Below are 27,033 nucleotides of genomic sequence, written 5' to 3' on the forward strand. Positions count from 1 at the left end.
TGTGGTAAAACAACGCTCCATGGGCTACAAATTAACCATGACCAAGGAGCCACATTCTCTGGTAGTTCTCTATCCTGTGAGTACATTGATGGATGCATCAGCCAAGGTTAAGTATTTAAATTCAGGTAGGTGTCTTCTTAGGACTCTGCCTGACACAGGCTAGCCTGTCATAGGAAACTTGGTATGAATGAGGGTAGACCCAGCCAGCTGTGATGCAGAGAATTGAAACGGGCGCTTATTCTTCCATTCTGATAAGGGTACAAAGTTGCCTACCTCCTCCAAGAGATTGTAACCAAGATCTCCCTACATACTCCACCAAGTCAGGGAAAAAACACATCCAATGAGACAAAGGTGGTGAAGGACTTTGAGGCAAGATGTTCTTGTGTACAGTTTCCAAAATCATTTAATATTGTCACAGGAGAGCAACATCCTGACATTTCTTCCTATAGCAGCTTGAGAAAAGCATATCATCTGGAAACCTTTCCACACTAGACCAAAGGGGCACTGGTATCAAGGCTTGCTCACAGAAGAGGAGGCAGTCATTTGTCCTAAGAGTGAGTTATGAATCCTTACAGCCATCTGTCAGGCTCAGTCAAATGTTTCGTATATGTAGAGCCTATTGATCTACTCAGGAAATAGGAAAGCGGACCTATTTGAAGAGGGGTGTGTGTATTGTCTCTTGTCTTAGGGAATACATTAAACTTACATCACAGAAATAACATAGCTTACTGCTTTTATGTTTTTTGTTTTTTTTTAATTGTTGTTGTTTTGCAGGGTAATGGAACTGAACCCAGGGCCTTCTACATACCAGGCAAGTGCTCTTATCACTGAGCCACCTTTGCAGCCCCACCTTTTATAAAAGATTAGACACTTGGCTTTTGCCTACAGGGACAAGTGACTTCGATGGGAAATGAAATGACTTCTAGGGTTGCTTTTTCTCATGATTAGGAAGTCAGCTGCCAAGGTTCATTTTTCATGGGGTGGAAAGGACAGGGAGAGAGAAAGAAAGAAGGCAGGGATAGAGGGAAGGATGGAGGGAGAGAGGTCCTTGCATAAGTACCTGTTGTTATGTACTGCGTGCATCCTGAGAGGAGCCCTGACAGGCGCTCCTACTGGGGTTAAGACCACGTGTTCAACAGACTGGGTGAGGTGACTTTGTTTTGCACCGAGAGTCTTTGTGTGATGTTTCAGAAAGCATGCAATTTGGACTTCAGGTCTTCTCTCTTCCTGTCTTGTGTGTCTGCACAGCTGGTCTACCTTAAAAGTTCCTTTAGGGTGAGATGTCCTGGTCTCATTTCCTACTATATTCCTGCAATCTACGTGACCTGAAAAATCAGAGCCACCCAGGGATTTTTCACTGAATACATGTTTCAGTAGGAAGAATGGAGATTCCTAAGCAGACTCTCAAAATGCAAATTTAATTTCTAATTCATATGGTACAAAAGGGGAGGAGAATAAAGGAGACCAGTACACAAGAAAACAATTAAAACATAGGCCCAGGGTGTCTTAAGGCCCAATCCTAACTCTTGAATGAACATAGTCTCCTGCCTTTGTCCTATCACCAAAGCAGCTGGATCTCTTAAAAAAAAAAAAAAAAATCACTGCACTGGTGATCTGACTGTTTCTGTACCGGCATCACCCCAAACTCTGCAGGCCTCTCGAGACTGGCAATCTACCTGTGTCCTCAGGCTTCATGTTCCTCCACCTGTGCTCCTGGTGACAATTCCATCTCTCTTCCATCTCTCAGGAATTGGACACTGGCCCTTTCTTTCCCTTCCCTTCTCCTCGAGGGGCCTGAACCTTGTGTTTCTCTAAGGAAAAGGCAGCTTTCCATATTCTTGTGCCTCCTCCTCTTGATTTTCACCTGATGAGGCCCCCCACCCCCCACTTTAGGTCTCAGTTTAAACGGCACCTTTTTTGGAGTAGTTTCCCTGATGCTCCAACCCTCTCAGCCCCCAAGGATAGTTCAGGATCCTCTTTGATAAGAATTTCCCTTCCCAACATTACTCAAAACTGAAATTATGAAGGGATTGTAGTGTCTCCTCAGCCAACTAAGCCCTGTGAGGAGCAGATCCATGTGGGACAATGCTGTTGCCCTAGTGTTGCAGCACACAGTGGGCACTTCATATATATTTAGTGAAAAAACAGTTCAGAGGAGGAAAAGCTTCCAGGACAAGTACCTACTGATCAGACCTTCAAAGATGGTAAGTGTGTGAGTAAGAAGTGACGGGGCTCAGCAGACACAAAATTTAGCTTGCCAGCCACCTGGCCAGACAAGCTAATCTGCACTGAGCTTCTTCCTATACTTAGTCACCTTGCCTTCCCCAGGGTCCCTGGCAGCTTGAAGAGGTCCTCTGCAAATCAGTTGTGACTCACAAGCTTAAATGAAAAACACCAGAAAAGCTAAGTGAGTATACTACGTGCCAGTCACTTTTGCATGCGATCTTTTACTTAATCCTTATGACCCTGTGATTTTGGTGTCACTGAAACTATTTTACAGATGAGAAAATTTAAGCCCAAGTTAAGTGTCTGGTCTAGGGTCACACAAAGACAGCTTTCCTCACTCAGGGTCCCCAGAACTTTCTATTCTAGGATGTTGGCTTGCTGTGTGTTCTCATCCCCAGGTCATTCATAACCCCCAGGTGCCTGGCCTGTCTGGCAGCAGCAGACAGGTGAGGACCTGGGAACCACACCCTTCTTCCTGTTCATCTCTGTTTCCTCCATCATGACTCGTTTTTGGCATCAGAGAGATGAATGTTTTCTCCCTATTGGTTTGGCCACCACGTGACCCCAGCCATGCATCCATCATAGACCATCCCTCCAGGGGATCTGGAGAGCTTTGCAGAGCTCATCTGGCCAGCCACGCTGTGATGGATGTGGCATTTACACGCAGGCCTGTTTCCTGAGACCAGGACTATTTACAGTCACACTTGGCTAAGCATTGCTCTGTACTGTTTTTATTTGGCTTCTGAGGCTCAGTGATTCAGCCATTTTTTTCCCATAATAATAAAAGACTCAACCAAAAACAAACTTCAGTGTCTTTGCTGAGAGAGGTTCAGAAATGTACTCTTGGGCAGAAATGGCTCTCAGTCAAATCCTCCTTGTGGCTCATGCTATTTAGAAGATCAGCTTCACTTCGACACGTGTTTAGACAAGGCTAATTACAAATGCTCCCCTCTGCCACATGCCCTGACTATGCCACCCACTGACCTTGTACATCAGCAGGTACTTATTCTGGGAACAGGAAACTTAAGACTGGAGAGGTAGACCTTAAAAGCAGACGGCACACAACCGTTTAAGTCACACAACAGAGGAATGTGCACTGGGGTATTCAAATAGCAGCTCACTGATGTCTACCATGTTGTCAGAGGCTCCACTATGGTAGGAAACCATTGGCTTAACATTCTACTCAGATGCCAGCAAGAATATGGCTCAACTTATTACCCAGGAGCCATGCCCTTATTACCCAGCACTTAATACATCAGAATTATCTTTACTTATAATATTTTTAATTACAAAATAGACAAAAACACTTCTTGACTTTTGAAAAATAGAACCTGAATCCTTAGAACACACCCCTGCAAGCTACTTGCTGGGGTTATGTGATCTACATAGGGCTGAAGAAGCATATGAAGAGTTACTAGCTTGAACTTACATTTGAAAATGTAGGTTCTCAGGGCTTGTCTTCAAGGCTTCCTGGAAGGAGCAGGCAAGGGAAGGCAGATGGCTCAGGGGTGTGACTCTCCAGCCCCTAGGCCTCAGTGCAAGAGTGTTCCTGGTCATCTCAAAGAGTGTTCCTGGTCAACAGCCCCTGGGAACTTGTTGAAAATGCTGAATTCTGGACTTCCCCAAGTTTTTGATGAAGAAACTATGGGCTAGGGCTGGCAGTCTGATTTAACAAGCCCTCTGGGTGATCACAATGCACCCAGAAGTTTGAGAAGACTTCTAGAATGGTGCTTCTTCAACTTGAATGGGCCCATGGATGAGCTGGGGGCGCAGGGCGGTCCTGCTAAGGTGCAGATTCTGAATGACCCAAGCTGGAGGTGGTTCAGGTTCTGCATTTCTAACTGGCTGCCAGTGCTGTCCACACTGCTGTCTGCAGCCTTCAACCTGAAGTTCATCTTCCTTCCAAACAGGCTGAAGGCTTAGGCAGCTGGATTCCTGGTGGTAAAACTTGGCCTTCATCTTAAAGTTATGGGACCCCAAGCCCACGACTCCAGCATCCAAGAAGGCTTCTTGATTTCCATAGAGGAGCTTAAGTATAAGCAGCTCTCTCAGTCCAGAGTCTAAGAAAATGATAGTGAGTGGACACTGCCCAGGCACGGGCAACACAGTCCCCATTCCTATTCCGTGCTTTCCCACTATGCTGCTGTGTGGCCTGAAACAATTCTAAACCTCCTTGTGCCTCAAATCCCCCTTCTGCAAAAAATGCAGTCATTTCTAAGGTTTCTTTCCAAATCTCAGCTTCTATCATTTTATAAAAGTGGCTAGTGATTCCTAGGGTCATAAAACAAAAATTCAGGACTTGGCACATGAAGGCAAATGTTGCTCTAGCAAGAACCTTAAATTTTCAATGTGATTGATAGTTTCAACTCCCCAGAAATCACAGTCTTGGTAATTCATGGGAAACTGGGTGCACTGGGTGTCAGGAGAAGAAATCATGGGCGACCTTTCCAGGCAGTGCGCAGCGCCAGGAATCAATGCCGACAGCCCTTTCAAAACATCCAGCGCACTCTACCGATGCCACCATTGTACACTGGCCGTGGAGCTGACTTCAGAGTCCTTTTATCCTTTCGTTAACACATAGTTTTTATATTTACACATTTCCAATGAGATTTATAACAGCCTTTCAACAAAACGCAGGGACAGAACTGAAATGTGCAGCTGGCACAAGAACAGGTAATGCAGAAAGAAAACACTTCTCCTGGAAGCTTCGAGCCTCTTTAAAGGCAGATATCCCAAATTTGGAAAATCTTACAGAGATAGCAAGAGGGATCCATCTAATTCCTAATCTGAATACCTAATAAACCTGGTAGGACACTGTGGAGACGTTTGTTTTTAAAGACACTTTGGGTTGGTTTCATGACAAATACATTTAATGATATTTCCTGCTCTTTGACACTCTCATTCACTGAACGATAATTGCTAAACATCTACCCTGTGCTAAGCACAATTCATCTTCTAACTACATCCTGACCCTGAGACCATACTGGTCCTCTGTAATTTAATTTTGCAAGTGGTAAAAATGTTTAGATATAAGTTCCTACTGCAGGGATGTATTTTGGCCAGAGATTAAAAAGCCAAAACCAAAACCACAATTTATTGTCGAATTCCAAGCATGTGAATTCAGAACACAAACCAAGCAAACTTGAAACTCCTTCCCTCTCTACCATGCTGCATTAGAGATGGCACTTCGTCACAGTAACTGCAGCTTGATTCTATTCAGCTTGGTGGCAGAGGCTCCAAGGGATGGATGCAGCGGCAGTGCCCTTGGACTGATGTTGTTTCAAGCTGAGAACTGTCCTCAATGTGTCTAGTGGATTCCAAAGGCAGCCTTTGCATGTTCAGAGGGTGGAAAGGCCCACCTCCCATGTGTGCACACCACACAGCAGGTCTGCTGGCCTTGGAGGGTGGGCTGGGTTCCAAGGCCGGCATATATATGTGTGTGTGTGTGTGTGTGTGTGTGTGTGTGTGTGTGTGTGTGTGTGTAGAGCCCCTGCCCTGGTATAAATGGAAGAAAACTAATTTTATTTTACAGTTAAGGCCAGAACTTTAAAAGCAAATACTCAAAGGAGGGCTGGCCTGTGCACTGACTATCACACTAAGGGGCTGGGGGCGTCAAGCTTACCTAGCATGGGTTCTAACCCCAGTGCCACAATAAAGAAAAACAAAGCAGGAAAGAAAACTGTCCTAAAGTACGAGTGACAGACAACAGACCAAGTCACCTGGGGAGGAAAAAAAGGAGGAGGATGGGAGGGTTGAGGCCCAGACACAGGGGCATTGTGTACTGGGGGGAATTAAGACATGGGGGAATCCACATGGGTAGCTTTTCATGTCATTTTTCTATGCTTTTCCATTTTGTCTAAGGCTGACCTTAATCCATAGGGAACTCAGTGAAGAATGACATATATATATGTATGTGCCTATGGACATTGGCCTCCCTGTCTTCCTTTACTCAAGGTGGAGGAGATAAAACTGTGTCAATAGAGGAGGGGAGACAGGTACATGGGAACAGTACTACCTGGGCAGAGCCTGTTCTTACATGGTCTGATGTAACTGATTATGGAACTCAACGATTAGAATTAGTCACTGCTTTGGAAGAGGCTCATGTTCATTTCAAAGGCTGCTAATACCCTGGAGAGCCTAAAACACTTTGGACTAGATATAAAAGGCAATATGGAATAATGTCAGGATCTCAAGGAGAGACATGACAGTAGGACAGAATAGTATCTCACTTCTGACAAGAGAACATGCTGTCAATCTATGTGGATGAGTGTTTTGACTGTGGTCCTACCACCTGTAGGTCTCTTCATGACCAACCCTCATCTATTGGCTTCACAGGTTTCCCTTGCCTTCCTTCCCAGGAAAATCCTCCCTCCAGAATTCCTTACTCCTTGACCTCTCCCAGTTCTTGCTTTGTTACACCTGGGACATTTGTTAAACTGTCGATGCCTAGACCTGGCTCTCAGATCTTCTGATTTAGTAGATTTAGAATGGGGCCCAAGTATTTGTACTTTTAATATGCACCTTACATCCCATGATGAACGAGAACAATAGTTTGTTCATTGAAAATCCTTTGAAGAACACATTTCTAGAGCTTGTGAGTCCTGTACTATTCAAGCCAGGAACTGTTCTTTGCCCCTCCAACCCCAATGAGCTGCTGAAGTGCCACTGCCTTCCAGACCCCTGTCCTCTAACGGGTTCTGAAGACAGGCCTTACTATGGATCTGATGCACTGGCTTCAGTTCCTCCTGCCCAAGTTGACTCACAGCTCCCAATCGAGAGAGCTGGGCAAGAGAGAGCAGGGGAAAGGAAAGGGATTTTATATCACATATGGACAACTTAGGGCTGATTCTGAAAGCCGATGCTTCCTAGTTTGTATGATACCAGTGATAAATATATGGAGTATTTGTTACATAGGAATTCTAGTGGAGTGGGGGTTGCTCATTGCATCAAGACTTCAGAAGTTCAGGATTATTTAAAACTGACATAGCACTGGGCCAGGAGAATCATTACAGAGGGTGAGCATGATTTCTACATGCCATATTGTTTTCACTGATTCATCCTGTGAAAGGAAAAAATCTAATCCCATTGTGGGCCCCTGTGGGCAGAGGGAGTGAAAGTCTGGGGAAGTCCAGGGGGACATCTCCAGAGGCCAACTCTGCTCCTCACAAAGCCACGCAGCTAATGTGATTATAAGACCTAATGAACTGAAACAAATCCAATTTTGAACATCTTCATAGATAATGACGATCACATCTTCTCCCTCAAGATTTTTCATTTTCTGTTTGTAAATCATGAATAAAATGGAGGTGATGGGTTCAGGATGACAAGTCTCAGCATTTCACAGTGTTTTATGCTGTGAATGTCACAGTAGTTTCCAGGTTGAAGGATCAAAGGGAACTTATGCTATATTACATGCCACAGTGAGAAGAACTTTTTTGAAGAGAACTTAGATTATGGATTTATTAAGCTAAAATTTTAGAGAGAGCCCTTTCTCCTTATTGAGCTTAAAGTGCTTGTATCTAAACAGCCTATGTGGTTACTCTACCTCAATTTCCATTTTCTTTGGAAGGTAGAGACAGAAAACTCTACAGTCTTACACAATGAGAGCTAACATCAGGTACAGCTTGGACACCTCTACCCCTCACTGCTCTATGCTGTGTTTCACTCCTTTTCTGGAAGGGACATTTTAAAGTCATTTAGTTGAGAGGCAGGCAGTGACAGATGGTGAAGCAGAAAGCTTCCCAGACTGGGAAAGACTTATCTTAGAGATGTGTTCCGATGCTGGCCATATCTTCCTGGAATGTTAAAATAACTCAATTCTAACTTTGTTAATTTAATAACAGAGGAAAGGGATATTTATGGAATACCAGGCTCCATTAAGAACTTTAAAAATAAAACAAGGGAACTCAAAAGAAATTTTGCACAAAGCATCAGGAATTCACTCTTCTCTGTCATTGAGGCTTTGAGTAGGTCTGATTGTGCCAAGGGCACAAGCTGCATTGTGAGTGGCGCCTCCCAGAGGTATGAGGTTGGCATTGCACAACCATGGTGGTGGATCTACTGTTGTAGACTGGAAAATAAAACAGCAGGATTTGATCTTGAGAGGACCACTGTGTACTTATTTCTCATGATTCCATTACATGAAAACTTCAAGAAAAATACACTTACAAAATGGCACAAGAGATGTGTTTTGGGGGCAAAAGGAAAACTCATCTGGAAGCCAGGTGTCGTGGTACATGCCAGTAGTCTGAGGCTCAGGGAGGTGGATCACTTGAACCCTGGATTCTGAGACCAGCCTGAGAAGCACAGCAAGACGGTGTCTCAAAAACAAAACAAATTCTAAAACACAAAAACCAAAAGGTCATCTAGAAAAATCAAGCTGTCATTGATGTTTAGTAAATGCTAGTGGAAAAAGAAGTTCATATTTTAAATTCACTAGATTAAATAATCTAGCTAAATGGCTTCATTTCAGTTCTTTCTGTAAGTAATTATTTGTAACAGTTATGTGGTTTCCCAATGCTAACTATAAAACAATAAATTGTAATACCTCTAAAGAGACTGATTTGGTCTTTTTCACATTACCTTTCTTAGACCTTTCTCCAAACTCTTAAAAACTTGAATTCATTTTACTTCTTCATAAGCTTCCATGTTGTACTATATTAGGAACAAGCAGATTTTATAAACAACTGATCCACCTGTAGCTGAGACACATTCTGTTTCACCTGACTGAGAACTCAATTAAGAGCTGTGCAAGACACTGAACCCTCTCTAGTCAGAATGATCTAAGTCTGCTAAGTCTGTTTCTGCTGCCATGATCCTTCTAGGACACCAAGGCATATAATTTCAGGATAGTTTCTAAACTGTTTATATATATATATTTTTTTTTTTTTTTCTTTTTTTCCCTAAACTGTTAACACTCTCCCAGAGAACTAGGACTATAAGTGTTAAAGAGAGTAGGGGTTGGCTGAAGGGGCAAATGCCAAAATTTTCATACTTCCTAATAGAGTGGTGCTCATTGGCCCTTTCCCTTAATTTATTAATTGGTGTGGCTTTCAGGTGCACTGAAGGACATCCTTCTGCTGCAGGTGACTAGAATATTAATATTCTCCTTTACTGTGGCTGGCACAGCCCTATTGAGGGGGCTGTATTAGGTACCAGTTGAACATACTGATTAATGTCATAATAAGTGGCTTTTATAAAATATTAATATAAGAAAATGTCAAGATTTGTTTATGTGCATTTTTCATAAAAGTATAAAAATGGTATTGTTCTATTGGTGGGTACATAAAGCTTTATGCCTCCATGTAAGAAACTCTTAAAAGATTTTAAAAGGTTTTCTGTCTTGAGGAATTAGCTTGCCTCTTTTTATAAAAACTAAACTATACATACAAAAACCATATTTCCTTTTTTCTTCTTCCCTCGTAGGCTGACTGTAAGCTCAAAGAGTGTAATTATCTTCAATTATAGCAATTATCTTAGTCTAGCTTTTTTTTCCCTCTCTTTGCACCAACTCCAATTACAAGTTTATTTCAGACATTTTGAAGAAACTTGTATGTCTTTATTACATCTTCAATATTTTTAGCAGCAAGTCTTAATTTCTGAGTAATGTATACACAGAGCTTTAAATTTAATTATAATGGACTATTCCTTTGTAGATTTTAAACATTTTCAATGTCTGGATTACACTTTAGAAGGAAGATATGCTTTCACAGGATCAAATATTGAAAGGAGGAAAAAGGAAGGAAAGAAGGAAGGAGAGAAGGATAGAAAGGAGGAAGGAAAAGTTCTCCCATATAATTAAACTTTGGGACCATAAATTCAGATACATAATGATATAATGAAGGCAGGATCCTGATGACATAAGACACAAAGACTAAGGAGATTAAGCTCTAACCAGCTTTATCCTAAGGGCTAGCCAGGAAACTATGAAGGTTCTTTGACTATTCTATTTCTTTGAAAAGACTAGTTATATGACTAAGAAAAGTTATATGACTATTCATGATTTATTAAAGAAGTTGAAATAGAATAGTTCTTTGACTATTCTATTCTTTGAAAAGACTAATAGTCTTCACCCCTATCTATACACTAGAATCACTCAGGAAAAATTTTATCATATATCAACGCCCAGGGCTAATCCCCAAAGTTGGCTTAATTGGTCAGAAATAGGGGTTGGGCATTTGATCCCCAGGGCATATGAATATGCAAATTTCAAAATTTGAATGTGCAAATTTATAAATTTGCAAATACTATGTCAAAATCTTACTCTTTTCTACTGCAGTATTGGGAAATGGTGTGAGTAAGGTGGGACAATATACAGCAGATACCGTTCATCTTTCTGCTTTCCCCATGAGTCTGGACCAGGAATCATGTTGACCAAACTGTTTGCTCATGTTCAGATGTTCCTCGACTTACGATGGGGTTACAGTCCCAGGGAACCCTTCATAAAAAATACTTAAGTTGAAAAGGCATTCAATACCCCTTGTCTATCAAACAGGGTCCTATGTGAGGGGGGTTGTTGGTTGTCACCCTGTTGGTGGTGTGGCTGACTGGGAGTGGTGGCTTACTGCTGCTGCCCAGCATTGTATCCCCTTCCATGTTGCTAACCTGGGAGAAGGGACAAATTCAAAGCACAGTTTCTACTGAAAACACATTGCATTCTCACCATCATAAAACTGAGAAAACATAAGCTGAACTAATGTAAGTCGGGGAAGGTGTTATATTCTTAGAGCCCAGCATCAGTCTATTCCAGAGAGTGAAACACAAAGACTCAGATTCATCAGATACAGGTTTGAGTCATATTTTTTAACTGCTATATTATTTCTACAACATCTTCTCTGCATTCCTTAAAATGCAATCTTAAAGTTATATAACTATTCATGATTTATTAAAGAAGTTAAAACAGCATGGTTTAAAAGTTTTCCTACTATAAAAATTTCAACAAGAAATATATTAAATCTCCCAACCTGTTATTGGTGTGAAGCTCACATACCACTGTTTCAGGGATGTGTGTCAAAGCTGATCTAAAATACACCTGTTACCTATCCACTTGCAAAATCATCCATAATTCTTAGAGGTAAAGAGGATAGAAGAAATTGACAATACTATGACAATAACTTTTCTTTATGCTTTAAGCTATTTTAGTTTTTCTATTGATCTTCATTGCTTAAATGGACACTATATACTTTGTTCAGCTCAGCTTGACATTCATTGGAAGATTATCATCATGGGCCAGGTGGGCCTGAACATTCCAGCCTTAGTTGGTCCTATCTCCTTGGTCATAACCTCCTGTGGGCTTTTTCTTTCCAGCCTTTGACCATGCTAGGTTTACCCTCACCCTGGAACTTTTATGTTAGTTGTTTATTTTCTAGAATGATCATCCTTTAGGGCATCATACAACTTTGGATCCTCATTTTTCAGTCCTGATCCAACATCATGTTCTCAGAGAAGCTCTCTCTGACCAATCCACTCAATGGCCTGCTGTCCACTCCCAGCTCAGTCTTCATCTTATTACCCTGCCTTTTTTTCCTGTTAGCCGAAAGCATCTTATAATAAGCACAATATTGTGCTTATTGTTGCATGTGTGCTCTACAGAATATAACTTCTAGGAGCACAGGTTGTCTTTGCAGCTGTAATTCCTGAACCTATACAGTAGCAGACACCCAGTAAAACACTGATACAGTGAATAAATGCACATCTCTTCAGTCTTAGTAAGAACAGAAATTAATACAGTCCTGTATTCTTTTGAGGTTGAAACTACTGATGGTTACTAGATAATAAATGAGTATGCACAATTGCAATTCTAACCTACAGTTCTCCATGCAATCTGCACATGTTGGGATTTTAATTGGATCCACAGTGCCAGCCACTTTTGCAGAGAAGGCAATTTGCATCCTAAGCCTCACTGACCTCTGGTTGGCTCTAAGCTTCTGCCAGAATGAGTTTCTCCATTTTGTACATCTTGCAGTCTTGGCTGTTCCTTTCAATTCCCAGCAGCTAGACATTGTTTGAAACTGCATTTCCAATCTTATGTTGATGCTTTTTTTTAGACTGCTTTATTGGGAGCAACACCATGTTTATTTGGCCTAGGGCCCTCAGTATGCCATGGTAGTTCTGGGGTCTCTTTTCATATGTCTGTCTTGAGATGCGAGTTACATTGCAAAAAACATTCATTTAATGTTAGTGGATTCATTACAGTCTGGGATCTTTTGTCAGTAATCTTATCCTTCCATTATTACCACGTGATACTAAGAGAACTGGCCAGAAAGTCAGTTGTAATATCTTCAGGACAAATCCTAGTGACATATGGCTTAGACAGTTGGGCACTACCACTATTTTGAGATGCTTCTGCTTGGTCTAGACTAGCGCTTTCAGTCATATTGATAACACACTTCGCCAGCTTTCCAAACAAGTGCCTATGTTTGCATGTCGCTCTATTCAATATCGTCAGTATTTCAGTTTTCCATTCCATATAGAAAAGTATATTTGAAGCACTATTGAAATCAGCTACAGTTGGAGCTTGTCAAACATGCAGAGTCCAATGCCCTCACCCAGAATAGATTTCCAATAATTATTAGTCCCTTCTCTTGCTTCCCTGGCTGATTTAGTAAAATCTTATTTTATTCCAAAATATACTTAAAGAATCTGTATCTTACTCTATTAAAAGGAGTTGATTCTGAGATTATGATTATAATTTATCACTTGAATTTAACTGATGAGAAATAATTAGATACTAGCTGTACATTTATATACATTGAGTAATATTATTAACACAAGAAGATTCTTCTGAACCCAGTAGTTAATTTTTTTTTTTTTTTTTGGTACTTGGAATTGAACCCAGGGCTGCTTAACTACTGAGTCACATACCCAGCCCTTTTTTGTATTTTTTATTCAGATACTGTGTGTTGCTGAGTTGCTTAGGGCCTTGCTAAATTGCTGACCCTGGCTTTGAATTTGTGATCCTCCTGCTTCAGTCTCCCAAGCTCTAGTGGTTAATCTTAACATCGTGGAAAGAGGAACAACCAGATACTGTGTTGTGCAATACAATAGGAAGTCATGGGCACTAGCTAGAAAGTCTAGTTATAATGTGAGCATGAAATGACAGACTTTTATTATGATGACTTTGTTACATTTATAACTTGAATGATCAAATATCACAGATTTTGTCTACCCCTGCCAGGAAATGCACATGCACATAATTTCAAAGTTTTTGAACAAACTTTTAGCTTCCTAACTGTGTAAAAATATCAGACCAAATTTTAGATGTGGACCCTATATAACTATCCATAATGATTATCATCCAAGTATTAATTAAAAAGGTAGACAAATGGGTAAGAGGAAGATGACAGACTACAGCAATCGTGCATTTGAGTGAATACTCCCTGAGTTTGGTTCCTCTCCTTAGCTGTGACCTATTGTAGTTCCTTAAGGCCCAGGCTTAGACTCTTTTCCATGCTTTGCTCCATGCTATCTTCCTGAATGAAAATGTGTATTACCCACAAGAATGGCTTTAATTCCCACCAGGTTGCCTCCATCCCCACATCTGGGTCTGAAGCACAAGCCTCCATGAGCTGCACCTGGGCTCTCCATCTTCCTATGCCTCAGGATTTTCCCCCCTCTCTGTGAATGGTGCCACTTTTAGCTAGGTGCTCTAGGGCAAATCCCAAGTCATCCTATTTACCACACTCTCTCAGCTTCCCTCCATGTCTATGCAACATCATCCTCAATGTCATCCCTTAGATGACTTTCAAATTCAGGTCTTCAACTTAACCTTTCTCTCTACCTCCAGAGCCAGCACTCTCCCTGGTCCTCTCTCACTTTGGCTACTGCAGGAGCCTACTGGTTTCCTGCATTCACCCTGCTGCTCTCCAGCCCCTTCTCTAAACCACTGCCAGACAGATGTTTTCAAAACCAAAGTCTGATCACACTAAGCCCACTGCTTAAAACCCTTTAACAGTTTCTCATTGATCAAGGAATAAAGAAAATGCAACCATATAAAGTAGACTTCAACCTCCTGCAAACTCTGAGGCTGGTGGCCTTTTGCCTACCTTCGCCCTCCACTCACTGCACTCTCTCACTGTCTACCATCATGGCTATTTCCTCCTTGGGAACTTCTCTAGCCCTACTACAGGCTTTCCCCAGTGAAGTTCCACACTTCTCAAATGTTGGGCAGTCTTCTGAACACAAGGTCATTGCCCACTGCTGTTGGGCTTCTTTCATAGCACCTCATTTTCTTAGTCCACCTAATATTTGATTCATGTGCCTCACAAGTGCCAGACTGTGTGGCAGTCATACCATGAAATCAAACCTGAGACAGCGTTAGCAGGACACTGCATCATCTCATCTTGTGGTTCATGCAATCTCACCTCCTGTCACACACGCTTAATCTTGCTGGACCTGGAGACCCTCGTCAGGATTTGATCTTGGTTTGTTTTCACCATTAGTTTTAAAAGAAGTCACATTTGAAAGGAGGGCCCATTTGCATGATGTGCTTTCCCCAATGCCCATGATTATAAATGATCAAATACTTCTGATTATCTAGTAGTAGACAATTATTTTATGAACTTTCAAGTTCAAAGTTTCACAGAACCATTTCCTCAAACTGACAGGGATTGACAAAAAGCATTTGTATCGGACTGACTTGGCACTATAAGAAAAAGGTACTAACAGAATTGTCAATGACACTGGGATGATGGAACGCCACAGTGAACATGCAGGGCTGAGCTGAACAGAAAAGGGAAATCCTGCTCTGCTGAGATGTCACCACATGCTCAGGCTGAGTTCCCTAACCTTCATCTTTTACTCACCTACAAAGACCCAAGAGCCTTCTCCAGCCACTACCACCACCTGGCTTCAATTCAGGACAACTATTTTAGTTTTGTGTAAAGCTTCAGTTTATCAAACATTTTCACAGATTTTCCTCTGTGAGGAACTCGAAAATCTTGTAAGAAATGGTGTGTGTGTGTGTGTGTGTGTGTGTGTGTGTGTGTGTGTGTATGTGTATGTGTTTTTGTTTTTAAATCATTTTGGGTGTTTTACAAATGAAGAATCAATAGGACAGAGAGATTCAATGACTGCCTGAGATGCACAGCTAGCCCAGGAAACAGTCCACTCCACCTTCCAAACCACACTCTATGTTCCTTCCTCATGATACATTTGTATTCGTAGCAATGTGGTTCTGCAAAGTGAAGTTCTTGCCATAAGCCAGGAGGACACACATCAGACAACTACCACCATCATGAACCCTGAAGCCACAGGGGCCTGGCAGCCAGTGCACATGTTAGGTAGATATTAACCTTTCTTCCCTTCTGCAAAGAAACACCATCTATCCCATTTTTATTGAAAGACATGGTCTACTTATTCTGTTTTTCTTTCTTTCTTTCTTTTTTCCCCTCTTAGCACTACCTAAAGAAAACCATGGCACAAAAATAAGGAAAATGGTGATTTCAACTTCATGGTTGGGGAGTAACAGAGGAGTGGGTCTGGGCCAACCATGATTCCCTCCACCCACCTTGGGTGTTGGCTGCCATTCTTTTAAAAAGACGTGACATCCTCTAAAAGGGATGTAGTTCGAGAGTTTCAAAAGTGAAAGAATGGGGGCGTCTAGGACAGTGTCGACCTGTGAGAACCGTGTAAACACTGCAGAGGTGCAGAATAGAACCAGGACTTATGTTTTACTAGTTGTTTAAAAACTGAAGACGAAACAGATTAAGCTTACTAAATATGTGGATGGCTTTCATCTGTGTAGGGTTTCCAACCACTTTAGATGTTAGGTGCTTAATGTAAAATGTTTAATATAAATTCTTTACCATATTAAAAATATTAAAAATCTTAGGCTGTTCAGGGATCTTTGAGATCTAACCTAGGAGATTATCACTTATTTTCTTACTTATTAAGAAAAATCACTGAAGTAATTTAAAAATATTTGCAGGGCATGCAAGGGTAAAATTCTCTTATCCTCAGCTCATAAATCTGTATACAACTTCTAGTTTTGCAAACACATGTCAAAAATATGGAATTCCCCTCAAAGATCTATGCATAAATAGAGTCATCAAGTTTAGACTATGAAGCCCCAGATGGTCTATCGGTATCAACAGAAACCACTTTCCTTGCCAACACAAATTTCATAAACCAGAAATCATTCTCAGGCCTGTGAATGCAGGCATGTCAAGCCTATAAATACATATTACTCTATTCTCGGTACCATGGTAGGTACTTCATTACATGGTCCATAAAATATATTTCAAAAACAAACACCGAGTGTTCAAAATGAACTGTTTTTTCTTTACAGCAAAGGTACTAATGCCTTTCTAGAAAGATTGACCTGTGTTCACATGTGTTTGAGTGAGGCAGGACAGTGATGACAGACGCCACCAGTGGCCTTTAAAAGCAGAAGCAATACTCTCAGCAGAACTGTTTGTGTCAGGCTTCTTAGACATTTTAACCTACATCCTTTTTTCCTTTCTGATTATCTCAATTTCTGGAATTATATATTTGTGCTGTTGTTAGCAACCTAATAACTATAAATGTGATAGAACAGCTATGTAAACCTAAGTGGTATTATATGATCATTATTGACACAATAAGGAACTTATGAGGTTTTTGAGGTTTATGGCTTCAATAGCTTCCTCTTGTTGCTCAGAGAAGAAAAGAGATAGGATGCAAGATGCAGGTTTTATCACTGCACAAGAACTTTCTGAAATTGTCAGAGTTACTACAGGACAATGAGAACTCAGTGTTTGAAAATCTCATACAAGCAGGGGACATATGTCCCTTTGATGGCTTCACTGTTAAAGGAGTCAACAGGTTGGAGTCGAGAGAGGCAGAGCCCAATGAACATCTGAGATCACTTTAAGGAATTCCAATGAAAGTGCCATTTTTGTAAAAAGCAGGCACCATCCTCAAAGAACTCTGCCCATTATTCTACCCTACACATTTAAAAATAACTTTTGATGTTCTATTTATTTCAAAAAAGACAGGTATTTTTTTTTTTTTGATTCAGTTCACACCACTGATTAGAGATGTTCTAGCTGCCAAGTAAATCTCCACTGAATGCAATTTATGACATTCATGAACAATTTATGGATCAATTTGGAACTACATGGGACTTAGCTGGTATTTATGAAAATACTTATAGTGCTGAAAGAAATCAATGAAGATTTATTAAGATTGTCATTCTTTGCATAGGTTTTGAAATAGGTTCTTACCCCTTACAAAAAGCCTTTAATATTTCTGGAGTTGAAATAGAGTACTTTACTGCTCTGGCCCTTTTCTTGTGTTGACCCCTTACTCAGTGCTATGCCAGGCTCTGTCAACCTTGTCAGGTGATGGCATCTGGATACTAAGCCAAGATACTCATGCACTCATAGATCATGAACTTGTCCCTATTTCTATCACCTTTCTGCAACAGGGAAAGAATGGATACCATTCAACCTTCCTGAGTAGCATCTGGAGGCTCATCTGATATTCTCTGAAAGTAAGCAATTAAAGAATCTGACTGAAAATCTGATTTTTAATATATATTAGCATAAGTTGATCATGCACTATTTGCCAGTTACTTCTGAACTTAGTGCCTTGCCTAAAAAAATCAAGTTATATATAACTTGCTTTTCACAGGACTGCTGTGCGCCATGGGTAGGAGCAGAAGATTGCATGGATAACCATAAACCTTCCCTTCCCTGTCCCCAAACTTACTGTAATTTAACTGTAGCTCTTTTCAGCAAGAAATACTCTCTTTGTGACTCTCTTTGGCCCGTGGAAGGCAGAAGGCCATGGTGTGTTAATTCTGAACCTACCCATAAGCTTTGCAGGCTTCCCTCTCACTCTTGAAACCTTACTGATCCTCTCTGTGAATAAGCCCAGTCTGGCCCACTAGATGATGAGACAGGCATCCCAGTTGCCCTTGCTGTCTCCCAATGGTCAAGCAGTCCCAGAGGCAGAGACAAAAAGCAGAGTGCAAACTGACCATAGACTCATCCATGAGCCTAACTGAGAAAACCTGCCCAGCTAAGCCAGTTCAAACTAGGAAACCACTGAAGCAGGAGCTAAGCAAATAAAACCTATCGCTTCTAAGCTATAAAATTGTGGACTGATTTTTCACATAGCAAAGACACCTGGCACATAAGCATTGTTAACCTCACTATCCTAAACAAAGGCACTGGAACTTGCCGAGCTCAAGAAGTTGGTAAATGGTAAAGCTATCAGGTTACTACATTTGCTTTAAGGGTTCATGCTCTTCAGTCACTCCCCTGTTTTTATCTAAATATGAAAGTACATATGGAGTGCCTTCACTTCCATGTTCCATGTTGGGCTAGACACATTTCCTACATTCAGGGAGCTAACAATTCCTATTTTGTATTTCACTAATGAAACTGCAATTTGATGGTCTTGCTCATACTCTTGCTGTACCTGAAGTGCACTTTCCACTATTTTATATCTTTGAAGTCTGCTCAAATGTAACCACCTTGAAGGAATCTTCCTTAATGTCCCAAGATAAAATTTTCCACCTTGTGGTTGATTGCAAAAATAACTGCAATTGCTCACTCCTTCCTTCATCCTTGTTCTTTGCAATGTGACTTTTTGGCACTTTGTATCAAAAGATGAGAGATCTATTTCCCCACCCGCTGAATCCAAACTGGCCTTGTAATTTGCATTGGCCAAGAAACGTGGCAGAGGTGACAATGTGCTGTTCTGAGACAAGGCCTAAGGTATGCAGCATGTTGCCTTTCATTTTCCAGAAACCTAACTCCACCTCTTTAACAAGCCAGAGCTGGCCTTGTTGAGGGATGAGACCACAAGGACTAGAGCTTGGGCCACCAGTCTGTCTCAACTAAAGCCCCAGACATGTGAGGATCCCAGCCAAGATCAGCAAAGTCAAACCTCCCTGAGCAGTGTTGGCTCACAAGGGAGAACAGCTGAGCCCAGCCTGAACTGCCCACCATAGAGTTAAATGGTCATTGAAAGCTACTAGGCTTGTGCTGAAGCAATGGACAAGGGGAATCTATTGTACTTTTTGTGTAAGAGATTCTTTGTACTTTTGTTGCATTTTCACCAAACTTATTTTTTGAATATCTCATGTATTTAACAAATGTCAGTGAATGAATGAATGGATAGGTGACTAAACATTCAATTACACAGAGGTAAGCTTTTTCTAACGAAATAGAACTCTGACTCTTTACTTTTATTTTGGAGGGAATATCTTCTATCTTGTCTGGCTGTGAATTAGAGCACTGTTGAGCACAGGGCCCAATACTTAGCAGGTGTGCTCAATAGATGTTCATTCCCATTGATCCTGTACGTGAAATAAGATGTCAAACAAAGAAGAAGCCAAAGCAAACATCATGCATTGAGACATGCAGAGCATTTTTCCTAAATGCTTTCAAAATCAGGACAAACTCTCCTGGTTATTGCTGGATGGAGATTTAGGGCAAGTGACATGCTGCTTTGTTTTCCCTTTGAAAATATATTCCTTTAAGTGGTTTCATGGCCCCTCAAGCCACCCAAGCACAAAGAGTAGGAAAGTTCCAATAGGAAAAGGCTGTCTCTGGAGGTTTTCCTGCTTTCTCTAGGCTAGGAGTTTTTTTAGTTTGGGATGCACACTTGTAGCAGTTAGGGAGCTTTAGAAAAACACCTGTAATCCTAGCTACTCAGGAGGCTAAGCAGAGAGATCATGAGTTTGAAGCCAGCCTCAGCAACTTGGTAAGATCCTGTATCTCTTTCTCTCTTTCTCTTCCTCCCTCTTTCCAACCCCACAAAACCACAAACAAAATAAAACAAAACAAAAAAGACAATGAAAAGGAAAAAAAAAAAAAAAAAAGCCCAAAATACAAAAAAGCACCTCCAGAGGTTGATTTAATTAGTCTGAGGGTACAGTCTGCACATGGGAACTTTAAAAAGTCCTTTGGGTAATTTTACTGAATAGTCAAAGTTGAGAATTGCTGCTCAAACTTTCCCCAGAATATTCCACTAGCAAAATGGTTATGATTGGATTTAACTTTAAAGACAGTCCTAAATAAACCTTCTTTTTCATGTACCTATGATCAAAATCCAGCACTGAAATACTATAGTTGGAAAATAATTTCTTATAATAGATGACGACTGACTCAAAAGGAATTAAGAAATAATTATCAGATGAGCAACTTCCTGATGATCAACTCAACAAGCATAATACGAACACGTGGCAGGGTATTAAATGTCTTACAAGCCTTAAACATTATTAGATATTCAAAATTTTACTGACCTAAATTAAATAATACAGAATACTACAGATTATATTAAATAATACATGGGAACTAAAATGCATTTAAGTGTACAATAAGTGTAAAAGTATATTAGCTTAAAATCTTTCTCTGAAAATGTGCACACATGAATAAAAAATACTTTAAGTCAAGGTACAATATTTTAAAGTGATTTGGGGTTCAGATTTAGGATGTGAATTTCAAAAAGAACAGACTTCCTCTTCCCAGTATATACATGACATGGCAACAGTGTTATTTTCAGGATTAATTATTTCTGATACTATTCAAGCATTGAAAATGACAAATAATCTTGTTATAAGCTATGTTAAGGCATGCAAATTGCTTTAATGCCAAAATTTCATTCTCAATAAATTCTGTAAATGTAATTTTAAGGACCTCCAACTCATATTCAGAATGAGAATCATCCAAGTCAAAGGTTTCCCGGAGAAAAATCCGGTTTGACCTTCTGACTTCCAAGATAGGGAAAACAAGACTCAGCGAGGTCAGGCAATGTCCCCAACACTGCCCCAGTGACTGGGAATCCAGACCTGATTGACTGATGCTCCCTCCTCTTGCCTCTATAGGGGCATCTGGAAGATAATGGTGAAGAGTATTCCAGTCCTGCAAAAATGGTGGTAGAGCTGGATTTAATCCCCAGATTTTGCCAAGTATTTAGATTTGCCAACCTCTGCTATAGGTGGTTGTGTTCAGGATTTTGGCACTGGGAGAAATTATCACTTTCTACCCTAATTCTTATTATAAACAGGCTAAAGTCAACTGTTGTAATTTAATACACTGGTTAAAAATACATTTACTGTATTTTTTCTAGTCTATTTTTAACATATTTCATTCGTATGTTATAATTAATGAACCAATATTGGCAATTATCTATGGTTCAAACTTGGTTCAGATTTCTTAGTTTTTATCTAATGTCCTTCTTTTGTTCTAGGATTCCATCTAGGATGCCATATTACATTTAGTTTGCCCTAATTTTCATTATTGAGAGGGAAGAAATAGGAGAGAGAGAGAAATAGACAGATACCAGCATGCACATGCACACATACAGAGACAGAGAAAAGGAACATGAATATTTCTCTTCTACTTTGAAGCCAATCAAGGCCAAAATCCTACAAATTACTGTTCTCATGTTCTCTAACATAAAAGAAAAGGGCATATGTTAATGAAGAGATTCAGAATTTTAATAATGAGAAATACATTGGGATAAGAGGTTTGGTTAAAAAGAATGTGACATTTGGAAAGACCTGGCCATGTGGTCTCTGATTTTAACATGGAATAACGACAACTAAAAAGCAAGAAATGGGGCAGAGTAATGTGAGAACTTAAAGCAGTAACAGGCAGTTCACATAAAACCATAGTAATGTGGTGCAATTTGCCATCATTTACTTTAGGGAAGTTTGCATTTTCAAAACCCATAGAGATTCAGTGATAGTTTCCTTGCCAATATTTATGTAAAACATTTTCCAAACAAGACTGATTTATCTTACTCTGCAAATGAATTGTTAGATCACAACAGAGAATGTTAAAGCGTTTGCATCCCTTATAGAAATGCCAAACATTTTACTCTGCCTGATGCTGTACTATAAATAGGGAGATTCAAACGCTAAAAATGTTCAAGTTGCCAAACAGTTCTTTAGCATCTACTTCCTAGTACAAATGACTTGTTCTTCCAAAGTTTGAAACTGAAAGCTAGTTGCAATTTAGAGAAATGCTGTGGCTTACTTCAATTAATGAATTGTGAAAGATACTTCATTGATGTGTATTTCTTTTTCTTTTTGTTTAGATCATATTCATTGAACTGCTTCTTTCGGCATTTACTAAAGTTTTGTTAAATAAGAGCTATTCAGATGACAGTTGGGCTTTTAGATAAACAATTGGAACAGTCAAGGAACATCAGTATTGCTGGAAAATAATGATGCAGATTGAGATTACTTTGAATTTTGTTAGCTCTGTTTGGATGTAATACTAGATATAAAATTTATTTATAGTAATGAAAGTGAATAGTAAAGTCAGAACTTGAAAACTAATAAACCCATCTAACAAGGTGATGTAAATAAGACCCCAATATCCAGGAACATGAGGAGATTAAAATTAAACTCAAATTTTAATGGATTATGAAAAACCAGGACTTCTTAGGAAGAAATAACCTTTTATGGTCAAGAGAACATTAAATGGGGAAGTGCCATTGATTGATGATTGGTATTTCAAATCTTTTTATGTCTTGCAAAGAGAACACAAATAATACAGGGATTTGTGTGAGATATTTAAGGCCAGCATTTACTTGAAGAAGTGATGACTAGGGCAGGAAACTACAGGAAATCCGTGACATAGAGTGAAGCACGGTAAGAATGGCTTTGTGACATCTTCTTCCAATCAACTGATATTCCACTGGTCTTCAGTCTTCCTTCCACAACTGAACAATCCTCATACTATCCAACTGCAGTTATGTACTCAAAAAGGGCAAGATCTCCCTTAAATGGAATCCAAATAATTACTTTTTTTTCTTAATGTTATTAAATGTGTCACCTGTGTTGATTTGCTGGGTTAAAATTTTGCAATGTAAAATAATGAAAATATCTATTATGGATTTTATAATACATAAGTGACTTAAGTAAAATTATTCAATTTTAGGTAAGTTATTAATTTTATTACCACATTCACTTAAATACAAACTTTATTATATTTTGGGTTTTCCAACTTAGGTCATGAGTTACTTAATTCACTTTAAATTCGTTTTTAAATGAAATGTATGACTTGCAGGCAATTTTTGAAATTGTGGCATATATTCTTGACTTGGGGAATAATTTTGTAAGTTTCAAGCTGTATTTACTATGTCACAATATTAAATAGATGTTATTTTTATTAACTAATGTCTTGATATCTTGCATTTTAGACAAGGGTAATTATCATCCTTTAATAATCTTAGTGTTTTATTATAAAATGAGACAAGAGGAAAAGTTCTAGGCTGCTATTTTAAGCATTTCTCTGCAACTGATACATACTGTGTTTCATTTGACTGTGTTATCAGCTCACCAGGGAGAGTCTAGGATGGACGCACAGTCCTCAGACACCTGGGGTTATCGCACACCAGTACATTGTGAAATTCCTATGCTTGGGGATTAATGTGGACACACAACTTTAAGCTACAGAAACACCAGGCTCCATCATGTTTATATTTCTGCCTAGTTCCCACTCCAGGGTTTGCACAGTGCTTTAAACCTTTGCTTTTGCAGTTTTGCCTTTATAGTTCTGGATGTTGTGGGTGTGGCTCCCTCTCATACTATCCCTAGAAATGTACCTCTTACTGCATGGCACATCTTTAAATGTGTTTTTTCTCTTATCTTAGGGAGCACACACATGCTCCTATGAATCATAAGATAGTGGGCATAAGTCATTTATACCAACGTGGATGCAAATGTACAAGGAGCAATGTTAACATAGTCTGGTATGTTCACAGAGTATTTCTAAACTTGCATGATTTTCATTCTCGTTAGTACAGTATTTAGAGAGGCATACTGCTCTCTTAAAGACCTTTCTCATGTAATACATGCATAATGCAACGTGAAGAAAGGAATTGGCTGAAAGGAAAACTATTTCTCCAAATTATGACTTGCATTTCAGTAATGAGAAGCTATTAAAATATACTTTAAAAAATCCCTAAGCTGATCTATTCCTTAGCATTTTTAGATTTCCCACTGCTTTGCTATTTTCCCATTCTGTATGCACAGCACAGATTCCTGCCAGGCCTATTACAGTGAGCAAACAATGTCCTCTCTGTCAGAACACAGAATGAATAGTGTCACAAAATTCTCCACTAATGTACAGCCTACGTTCCCCTAGCCAAGCTTTTCAGAAGAGAACAACCAGGATGAGGGCTGAGGAGGAAAACCAAACTCTTCCTTTGCCATCTGAGATTGCCTTCTAGAACACGAAGGAATAAAGAATGGCAATTATATATTAACTTCTAGACAGAGAAATCTGACAAGCACATTTTCTTTTAAATTGGATCATGTGTTTTTGCATTTTCTGTGTATATGGGTATGTAAACATCTTTATCAGGAAAGAAGGAGGCATTTTATCAGATAAAGTTTCAGGGCTTAGCACAAACAGCTCTTCGCTACAAACTGAGCAATAACAGGAGAATTTCACAGAAATGACACAGCAATTTGTGTTAAAATTTTGGCAGCTAATTCATGAATTCTGGAGCTATGAATTCAGTTGCTTTTGTTAAGCCTTGATTCCTGCTAAGCTCATGATTCATAAAGAACCTAGAGCAAGTCCTCTGATACACAACATGATGCTGACAGATTTCTCTTTGGTATCAGTATCTGTTTATTGGTCTCTCTCTCTCACACACTCTCTCCCTTCTCACAAGAAACATTAAGTATATGATCTTCTAAAATCAAGAAATCCATGAAGTATTTTTTTGTAAACGAAAGAAACGGTGTTTTCATAAAAGAACATGGGTTTCCTTAAACTCTACCTTATTTGTACGTTTCAGTTAGTGTAAAATATGATGATTCAAGTTTTTCTGCCTCATGATATGAACACAGTATTTATTCTAGTTAACCTTCAGGGGAATTACCTCATAAAAGTAGAAGTGCTATTTTTATAATCAAACTACACTGGCTTTTGTTTTTCATGAATATCTGCAACAGAAAAAAGTCCAGCTTCCCCTTCCCTCACTTTCCCACACATTTGCAGTCCAGCCCAATAAGCTTCCAGATTCTGATGGCATTCTCCTGGTAACACACTTAGTAGAGGCTGCAGGACACCCAACAGCTCTGCTTTCTTCTCTCTCTCTCCTCTCACATCACCCTAGGTCTGCATTAGACTAAACAATTAAATCTTTGTGCTGCACCACTGCAATCTGAAAATTCTAATGACGTGCCCCTAATTGGTACAATGGTAATATTTACCTTGGAGTGATGTTTGTCCAAAAAAGTATTACAAATTCTGGCAATGTGTCCCTTTGAAACGTTGTTGTGGCGAGACTCTCTCTTCTTTCTTGGGCTACAACCAAAAAGAAAGTTAGAACAAAAAAGCAAATGGACACTGACTGAAAGATCCTTGTCCTGTTCTCTATAAAAACGTTGGCGAACTTATACCAAACATTGAGCTTTATATTCCTTCCTAACCTAAGTAAACGCAAAGTTTTAACCTCTGAACAGCCACAACTACAAAGAGCAGTGAATGAATATAAACCTTTCTCTATAATAGTGGCCAAGTCAGTGTTTGATCAAATACAAATTAATTTACTTGCTTTTTCAATATTTTTCCAAGTTTATAACAAATAAATCTGTTGTTATTATAGTAATATTCACACTTAAATAACTTACCTGAATTTGAGCTAAAAACCAAGTGATTTCTTTGAAAAGAGTCATTTATGAAAGCTATCTATGGCAAGGTAAGCTTGATTCAGTTCTGGAAATTTCTTAATCAAGGGAGATGGGTGAACAGTACGATCTGAATGACTCGTAGATCTAATCCCAGGTCATTCCTTCATTCTGCCCTGGAAATGGGGAAGACATGTACATGGAGGAGACTGTCTTCCCTCTGATTTTTCAACTCTCAATCCTGTCTGTGGTTTGGCTCAACTTTTTCCCAGCCCTTCCTCTATTCCTGATTCCTCTCTGGTTCTCTTTCCATAAAGCATCTCCTGCACTGAATGTTTACTTTGTGTAAATATACCATGACAGATGCTGGTGAGAGGGAGGAGGGCACAGGGGTGGATGGAATGAATGAAGGAAGGAAGGAATGCGTTCACACTGTAAAGGAGAATATCCTGGTGGAGGACTAAGACCCAGACCCTCTCCATGACTAGCACACTGAGGCTCAACTCCTGATTTTCAATATAAAACACTGAGTAGAACATGAGGCTTCCAGATTTGCATCTACTGATGTTCTCTCAGCTGTATTATCATCTTAGACTGAGTGCTGCTTTCTTCCAGAGTCAGCAGATTATTTATATTATCTGAAGGTGCATCTCGTTTCCCTGCCAGTTATCAAGTGGGAAATGCTGCCTTGTTTGCCATTGCATTCAGCTACATTATTATTTTCTTATTTTTCAAAATAAATCTAAAAAGATCAGAACAACACACACAATCATGGGCTGTCTGCCTCCAATCTGACTGCAGGTCTTTCTACTGTCAATCATGCAAAGTAGGAGGACAGGGCTTCACTGGGAGAAGTGCTTGACAGATCAGGGCGCTCTGAAGCCATTGTTCTGCATTTTCATTAGATTTCAAATCAAACCCACTTCCAAACCCCCACCACTCAGTATTTAGATGTGGATTCTGATTGTAAACCTCTCCAGTTTTCTATGTTAATGGTCAATCCCAGAGAACTCTCCTGAATTAGTTAACTGGATAGTTTTAATTATCCAAATCAAATGGTTGCAAAAAAATTAAATATTTTTCTTAAAATGCCAGATCTTATTAATATATGTTAGAATAATAACTCAGTAGGTTTTTTTCCTATTATGAGATGTGAATAAAGAGCTAGATTTAAAAAACTTTTGCATTTTCAAAATAGACATTTCATGGGTTAAAAATAT

The 27,033-nt window shown here is 39.6% G+C and overlaps 1 protein-coding gene and 1 long non-coding RNA gene across 2 annotated transcripts in view; one reads left to right on the forward strand and one right to left on the reverse strand.

Moving 5' to 3' along the window:
* PAG1 (phosphoprotein membrane anchor with glycosphingolipid microdomains 1) overlaps positions 1-27,033 on the reverse strand; it is a 128,762-nt gene that overhangs the window by 24,362 nt on the left and 77,367 nt on the right. The window contains 1 exon segment of the mRNA XM_079140942.1: positions 25,397-25,490. The gene's annotated coding sequence lies outside the window, so the exon portion shown is untranslated.
* The window catches only part of LOC306661756, a 35,691-nt gene that overhangs the window by 5,016 nt on the left and 3,642 nt on the right, over positions 1-27,033 (forward strand). The gene's annotated exons all lie outside the window — the stretch shown is intronic.

Source organism: Sciurus vulgaris (assembly GCF_902686455.1).
Source record: "Sciurus vulgaris genome assembly, chromosome: 1".
Lineage (NCBI taxonomy): Eukaryota > Metazoa > Chordata > Mammalia > Rodentia > Sciuridae > Sciurus > Sciurus vulgaris.